Source organism: Dipteris shenzhenensis, chromosome 30 (genome assembly GCF_047967505.1).
Source record: "Dipteris shenzhenensis isolate YYH24624 ecotype China chromosome 30, Dip_SZ_1.0, whole genome shotgun sequence".
Taxonomy (NCBI): Eukaryota; Viridiplantae; Streptophyta; class Polypodiopsida; order Gleicheniales; family Dipteridaceae; genus Dipteris; species Dipteris shenzhenensis.
This window is the reverse complement of record NC_141625.1, coordinates 42,313,020-42,322,237: the sequence shown is the minus strand read 5'-3', so window position 1 is coordinate 42,322,237 and position 9,218 is coordinate 42,313,020.

The following is a 9,218-nucleotide window of genomic DNA, read 5'->3' as shown; positions in this document are numbered from 1 at the left end:
ATTTTATGCAAAACCAAGGGGCATTGCAAAGCCATGTGCCCAAATTTTTTGCACTCAAAGCATACTCTTGCAAAGAGACCCCAATTCAACGTATAAAAGAGATTCCTCATAGCCACATTATTAATTGTAATAGAGTAAGATTGTGGAGTGGGGGCATCCATGTCCCACAAAATGCAAAATTTGTTTGGGCTAGGTAGACACACCACCTTTTCTAATGAAGCTGCAATTAGCATTGAGGAAGTCCAACATCTCCACCCAAACCAGGTTACGAAACCTAATCAATGCTTGGTAATCTTGAGTAAGCGACCAGGGCAAGACATGCCCATTTGTTGCCCATGAAAAAGTGAATAATGCTCCATCAACTTTTGTTTATGCTACTCATCTGCCATTATATTTTCAATAAAATAAAATAAAAATTTAGAGCTACATAATGCACGTTGCAAACAAAACTTCTTCCTAATGTCCTCGTCAACCAGTTACCCACATTTGTTGCAAAAAGCATACATCCTAGGAAGAAAATAATCACAAGATGCTTAACATAGTCTCGTACTAGATTAACTATTTCATCAACCTCCACCATGATTCCAACAATAGGAGCAGGATGCTTTCAATCTTTCCTCATCTTCAAAGCCTTCATTCATGACATCAAACACCAACTGAGCCTCATGAGAGGCATATATAGGGTCATCCTGACCCAAAATATGCTTTTGCTTCTTTTTCATGTAACTCCTATCATACCAAGGGTCAGCCATCTTGTGATATGGAAAACCCCAAGTAGTATGAAAGGGAGACCCAATAAACACAGATATTTGAAGAGGTAGAAGCCCCAAAAAGTTACACTCTCTTTATGGTGAAACACACACACACACAAACCCTCTCACACACACACATTCTTTTTTGTGAAATCACGCACGCGCGCACACATTTTTTTGAAGGGTGAAACCAATGTAATCTTATATTATAACAAGCAGTTCCCAAAGACGGAACATGCAATTAATGCATCAGAACATCCCAATATAAGACAAGTAAACATTGTAATCTATCTGTCAAACACCCATACTATCATAGAAAGATTGCATGAGTGACATCCAGGATTATTGACAAACAAATGAATCTTGCCATTAAAGTTTTTTGAGAATGTCCCTTTCCCAATGCCATCCCTTCTTTCTATGCATTTCCCTTGAAATGGTTCCATGATTGGCCACACCAAGCCTATTTTGGCCCTAAGCTCTACATTGTTGAATCCATAGGGAAGCCTATCCTTTGGTGGATCAATCAATTCACATTGCCTTGCTCCAAATATCCTAATTTGAAATATGAGACACATAGGAAAAATCTCATCAAAGCCATAGATTACTTAGCGTGGCACACATATGACCTCACAAGACCATTCTTATCGAAAATCCTGATTTAAAATATGACCCACATAGGAAAATGCTTATCAAAGCCATATGTTACTTAGCATGACAGAGATATGACCTCACAAGACCATCAAATTGTCATATATCAATAGTTTTTAAATTTGAGGATACATCAAAGGAGAAGAGATAGTAAGGTGCTTATTGCTCAAATCAAGTTGCATCATCCTAAGAACACATAACAACAAGGTTAAACCTCACATAGTGAATAAAGGAATCAAACCACCAAGATTTGTCAATAATTTTTTGACGGAGGATACATCACCAAAATGGAAGTCCCTAGGTTGGGATGGCCTTACTGGCAAGTTTTTTCTTGCATATTGAGATGGCCTCAAGCCTGTTTTATTGCCAAACGCCAGATGCTTGGAAGAAAGGGTTGGTCAAGCTGCTCCCAAAGAAGCATATGTGTGAATCATTTGTTGGTTGGAGACCTATTACACTCATGCTGACCCTTGTGCATGAAGGGTAGTGAGCAATCCCCAACCATGAAAACTATATCCGATGGGAATGATACTTTGCAAAGCATTAAGGTTGGAGATATTGAGTTATGTGCTAATTATCATACCCATTGGGCACTTGCACATTCAAATAAAGCGCTCCGAAGCGTGTTTTTTTGCCGTTGTGCATTCTACTTGGTGAAAAACATGTCATAATGCATCCCCGACCATGCAAACCATATCCGATGGGCACAATAATTTGCATGTGTCTTGAGGCTAGTGCGATTGAGATGTGTGCATTGTATCATGCCCATAAAACACTTGCACACTTGAATAAGGCATCCCAAAGCGTGTTTTTGAGCTTTGTGCATCATACTTGGTGAAAAACATGGTATAATGTGTCCCCGACCATGGAAACCAAATTCAATGGGCATGATATTTAATACTTGGCTTGATATAGGTTACAAGGAGGCATCTGGAAAGTATCCTACCCACCAGAGACTTGCACGTTTGAATAAGATACCCCAAAGTGTGTTTTTGACTCATGTGCATGATACTTGGCAAAAAACATGGAATCATGTGATCCCTACGATGGAAACCGTATTCAATGGGTACAATACTTTTCACACACCTTAAGATAGGATATATTATGATGTGTTTAAAGTATCATGCTCATCAGACACCCTCACATTTGAGTAAGGCACCCAAAGCATAGTTTTTTACCCTTGTACATGATGGGTGGTGGTGAAAAACATGATATAATGCATCCCTGACTATCAAAACCCTATCCCATGGGAAAAATAATGTGCATGCACCCTTAAGTGGGTGAGATGAGTTTTTGCAAAGTATCATGTCCATTGGATACTCGCACATTCCAATAAGGCATCTCGAAGCATGTTTTCTTACCATTGTCCATGATACTTGGCAAAAAACATGGTATAATGTGTCCCTGTCAAAGAAAACCATATCTGATGGACATGATAATTTGAAAACACATTAAGGTGGGTGCAATTTATTTTCATGAAAAGTATCATGATCATCAAACACTTTCCCATTCGAATAAGGCACCCCGAAGCATGTTTTTTAACTGTTGTGCATCATACTTAGTGAAAAAGATGGTATAATGCATCCTTGATCATGCAAACCATATCGGATGGGCATGATACTTTCACATTTGCTTCCCTTCGCATATTTTCTCCAAACACTTTTAGATATTTGGGTGATTTCACTCCTCTCTTCTAGACTAGAACACTTTTTTTTCGTGGATTAGACTTATTGCATATTGGTCCATCTGGCATAACAGAAACCATTGCATGTCCTTTCATGACCCTTTAGATACCTATGCATTCTTCAAGAATTCTCTACATACGAATATCCCTCTATGATGCTTATCATATGGGTGGCATCTCTCTACATCTTCTAGAAGTGTTTTCCCACTGCTACACTTGGTGGTACCACTTCTAAATTGCATTAGTTAATTGAATAAGTGGTCTCTCTCTCTCTCTCTCTCTCTCTCTCTCTCTCTCTATATATATATATATATGCATGCATGCATGCATGTATGTATGTATATATGTATATATATGTATATATATATATGTATATGTATAGGTATAGGTCTATATATATGTATGTATGTATGTATATGTATATGCATACACACACACACACACACACAGACTCTTTTCATTGTTGGTGAAATCCATGTATGATTATATTACAAGAAGTAGTCCCCAAAGAGGGACATGCAATTATAGCATCTAAAGATGTCTATGTAAGACAATCAAGTAGATGAATCTATGTGAGGAACACAAAGGCAATCATAAAAAGATTGCATGAGTGACATCAAGAAGTAGTGAAAGTTGGAAAAAGTTGAATCTCCAAATACTCTATTATTTTTCTCCTTCCACAACATCTAGAGTCCTCAATATCGAGCCCAAGTGGGAAAAAAAAATATCGAGCCCAAGTGAAGAAAAGATCAAACTGGTGCCTTCGTGGATAAATCCCAAACATCCAAAAGATCTTTCCAAAGCAAGCAATAGGAAATTGAGCTCAGAGATGCTATTGTAGAAAAAATAGAAAGTCGCGAGTCATAGGGCAATGCCAGACAAGGTGAAGCAAGGATTCCCTTGGAGCTTGACATATGTGACAAATAGTAGGAGCAATATATCTACGTGCTAGGATTTGGCCAAATGGAATAATCCCAAGCATCACTCACCATAGAAAGACTTGTTGATGAACATGAAGATTGGAGCTCCAAAGCTACTACAATCTATTGCACCACCACTTGGTATTATGATTCATAGAACAATTTGATTTCCTTGATCTGAAAATCCAAGGTGGACATCAAAACCTTATATAAATTGTCCACTGAGACATCAACTAATAGTAATAGTAATGGAGGAGTGCTAGAATTGTAAATCCTAGTCCGTAAGATGATAAGTAAGCTGTAGCATTTGTACCGATAAGAAACATTGAAGCATCTGAGAAATATAATGCCAAAGGGGTCAATATGCAGCCCCAAACTATAATAATTGAATCCCTTTGATTGAAATAAAATAAGAGCCACTGGGTTCTTGCAAGGAAAGGGGATGGTCAAATACCTTTGATGAATGCACACTCTCAGCACGCAAGTAATTTCCATCAAGAGAGTTGTGACCATGCCATTTGAGATGAGAAAGAATTTCTTTCCAATTTTGAAACATTCTATAGGAAAATGGGTAGCTCTTAACTCTGCCATCAATATCATTGAAGAAAATCTTATTGAGTGGGATATCGGTGCCCAAAAGTATAAGTAGCTAACTGTGAAATCAAGTGATGCATCATAACACCCTAAGGATCATGACCCTTCAGTAATTCCAGCATCATCGTCCCCTTGTGTGCCACAATATGAATGTGAACAAAATATTCAAACTACCATGCATCTTTGGTGAATAGAGGTGCTCCATGGATAGTAATCTAATGCTTTTATTGCCATGCTTCAAGCACCAAAAAGTGTCGATAAGAATAAACATGAAAGATGCAATATCCTTCTTACCAAACATCATCAAAGGTAAGAAGAACTATATGTAAGAAACCAAAATTGATTGTACAATACATAGTCAAAAATGTAGTAGCCAAGTGGTTAAGTTTCAATACTCCAGCTACCTTTTAAGCTTTGCAAGTACCCAATACATTTATTGGCGGCAAGTGACCATCTATTCCAAAGGCTAACCAAGATGAGGAACAATTTAATGGGGCAAACACAATTTTCAGAGGGGACAGAGAGCAATGCTAGTCTTTAGTATACAAAGGAAAAAGCTTTGAGATGAACAAGCTGGTTGGGCAACACAATTTCCCTAGGCCATAGAGAGCAATGCCAATCTTTAGTATACAAAGGCAAAAGCTTTGAGATGAACAAGCTAGTCGGGCAACACAATTTCCCTAGGCCATAGAGAGCAATGCCAATCTTTACTATGCAAAGGAAAAATCTTTGATATTTTTACCAGTAAGCCATCAGCCAATCCATACAAGGATAAAGCACTCATGAGTTGTGAAATATCCCTCTCAGTATTCTTTGAAGTGAAGAAGGAATCATCAACATAAGCTTGTGCAATCATGGGCTTTCTTCCATGTATCTTGAGATGATCTTTATATCAAGGCATAAAGATCTGTAGCCTTTGCATAGAGCCACAAGATGATCTTGATATCAAGGCATATGGACGCGTAGCTTTTGCATAGAGAAATGCAATAAGAGGGCATCTCTATCTCACTAAACGATGCAAAGTCCACTGATCATAAATGTCCCCAGAAAAAATGTAGGCAGCTTTACTATCATAATGCATCCAATAAATAACATGCTGCATTCTACCTCCAAATCTCAAACATTGGGTGGTCTGAGAAATGAAGTCCCATTGTACAATATCAAATGCTTTTTTGATGTCTACTTGCAGCAAAAGTACATCTTGTTGAGTGTACCTTGCATATACTATCCCAACATAGGCATTGGCAACATTATCAATGATATGTCTACAAGGTACGAAGCCATATTAGGTAGGATGTGTCTAGACCATCATGCAAAAAACCTTAAAGTCTATTGAACCACCTTATTGATGTATGCATGGTAAAATTGGGTAGCAAGCCTTTGCCCTCACTTCGTTGTTGATAAAGAAGGTCCATTGAGATTGGAACTCAAGAATTCATGTAACCTTAGGTCTCCCCACATTCTTGCAACCTCAAATATTGCCTTTATATTTTGCATTATCTCAATGTGTTTTTCACCACCTATCATGCACAACAGTCAAAATACACGCTTTGGGGTAGCTTCTTCAAACCTGCAAGTCTGCAATGGGCATAGTATTTTGTATGTGCCTTGATATCACCCACCTTAAAGCACATGAAAAGTATCATGACCATTGGATATGGTCTGGATGGTCAAGGACACATTATATCATGTTTTTCAGCACTCTCATGCACAAAGATTAAAAAACGTGTTTCAAGGTGGTTTATTCAAGCGCGCAAGACTTTGATGGGCATGGTACTTTGCATGTGACTCAATCTCAACCACCTTGAGTCACACGTAAAGTATTGTACCCAGAAGATATGGTTTGGATGGTCGACACACATTATAACATGTTTTTCACCACCTGTCATGCACAAGGGTCAAAAAACATGTTTTGGGGTGCCTTATTTGAACGTGCAAGTCTTTGATAGGCACAAAATGTTTCACACATCCCAATGTAACCTATATTAATGTGCATGCAATGCATTGTGCCCATTTCATATGGTTTTCATGGTCAGGGACACATTATATGATGCTTTTCACCAAGTATGATACACAATGGACAAAACACACACTTAGGGGTGCCTCATTCACATGTGAGAGTCTCTGATAGATATGATACTTTTCGTGCAACTCAATGTCCCATATATCAATGAATGTGCAAAGAATCATGCCCATCGGATATGGTTTGCATAGTTAGGACACATTATACCATGATTTTTACCAAGTATGATGCACAACTATCAAAAAACATGCTATGGGGTGTCTAATAATAACACATGCATTTAATGGACACGATAATTTTCACACCCCTCAATCACATCCACCTTAAGATATGTGAAAATTATTGTGCTCATCAAATAGGGCTTGCATGGTCAGGAATGCATTATACCATGTTTTTTACCAAGTATCTTGCACAACAGTCAAAAACCATGCTTCGAGGTGTGTTATTCAAACATGCGAGGATTTGTCAGACATGATACTTTTTATGCACTTGATATCACATACCTTCATGGGCATGCAAAGTATCATGCCCATTGGATATGGTTTGAATGCTTGGGGACTCATTATATCATGTTTTTCACCACCCGTCATGCACAACGGTGAAAAAATACGTTTCATCGAATGCAAGAGTATCCTATGGGCATTATACTTTGCATGTGTCTCAATATCACATATCTTGAGGCACATGCAAAGTTATGTGCCCATCGAATATGGTTGGCATGATCGAGGACTCATTCTACGATGTTTTTCACCACCCATCATACACAACGAAGAAAAAACATGCATTGGGGTGGCTTATTCGAATGCACAAATCTCTGATGGGCATGGTACAAACTTTTTCTAGAAACTGAAGCTTTGGAATTCTAATTGCCATATTTTGATTTCTGAGCTATATCAAGCTTTTGAAATTGACATGTCCATATCTCTTGTGCCATACAATGAAAAGTGGCATCTATTGCGGTTGAGTTGACATGGCATGCAAATCTGGTACTAAAGTTAGCATTCTAAACAAGTGTCCTTTCTTGACTACTTTTCCTACTAGATGATATCCTTTGGATTTGTCTCTAATCACGCATTCATCTCCATCAAAGATAACTCTATAGTTGTGTTCTGTCATTTGACCAACTGATAAGAGGTTTTTGCTGAGCTTCTGATCATAGAGTACATCAAAGATAACTCTATAGTTGTGTTTTGTCATTTGACCAACTGATAAGAGGTTTTTGTTGAGCTTACGATCATACAATACATCTTTCACCAAACCTTTCGTACCAGTGAAATCATTCATAGGAATAATGCCTTTCCCTTGAACTGGATTCGGTGTGTTATCTACAGTGTAGATAACATTCTCTGTCCTTCTAATGGTTTTATCTCTGTGAACCATTCTTGATGTTTTGTAATGTGAGATGATGCAGCATTGTCGATGTACCAAGGATTCTAATCTAGTTGATCGACTTGATAACTACATTTCCCTTTTGAATTGCAATCAATGTCAAGATACACTATTTCAATCTTCTACATATAGGCGTAGGAGGCTTTGCATGAGCATTTGGAGCTTGGTTGAAGCCATTTCGCATGCGTTGCTAGCTGTTGGAGATGTGTTGACTATAGATGACTTTGTTGGAAGCCCGTTTGCTTCTAGTCATAGAGGGTGGCTGAGTCAAGCAACTTCGCTACTATAAGGCCATTTGCTTATTGCTTGTTGATAGAAATCATGGCAATATACCTCTCCAAATCCATTGAAGGGGCCTTTGAGGAGAAGCTCAATTCCCAATTGAAGCCATGGTCATTCGATATCAAGCTCCATGACATAGAAGGCAAGAATTATCGATGCGGTGTAGTATTCTTCTTAGCATAGAGGTCGATGGTGTAGCTCGTAGATGTGGTGCTCCTCCAAGGCCTTCTGAGAGAATAGAAAACCTATATCTAGATAGAATGCTCTCTCTCTCTCTTCCTATAAATTGGAACTTTCAAAGCTCTCTACCTCACAAATCACTCATAATAATGAAGAAATGAACGAAATTTCTTCACTTGCACTCAAGAATCTCTCACTTGAAATTGATAAGCAATGAACGGAAATTTTCTCTCATGGACAAAAATCCTATCGCTCAACTAAAGTGAATGGATGCTCATGATCACTCAAGAGAACTCTCAATCTCTCAATCACTCTCATGCTCTCAAGGATCACAATGCCTTAGCGGAAGGCAAGGATGCTCTATTACCATGAACAAATATGGAAAGAGGAGAGGAGAAGAGTGGAGATGAGGAGAGAGGGCACAGTTAGAGAGCACACCACAAATGACAAACTGTACACTACATTTAGTTGTAAATTTAGAATATATACAAACCCCTTTAGGGTTAGGGTTACCATTTCTAACCCTTTCCTTTATAGCACTCTATGTGTTAGTGCTATGCATAATATTGAACACATGACGTTAAGATGGTTTCTCAACAAAACTATCCCAATGTTATAGAGTCAATGTTTGCTTGCATATAGCCATTTTTGGTGAGGTTCAAGGCATTTTTTGTAGATAGGTATCTTGCTTGACCCATAACTTATGCATTGCTCAATGGAATTCAACAAACTTTGTCTTCAAGTTA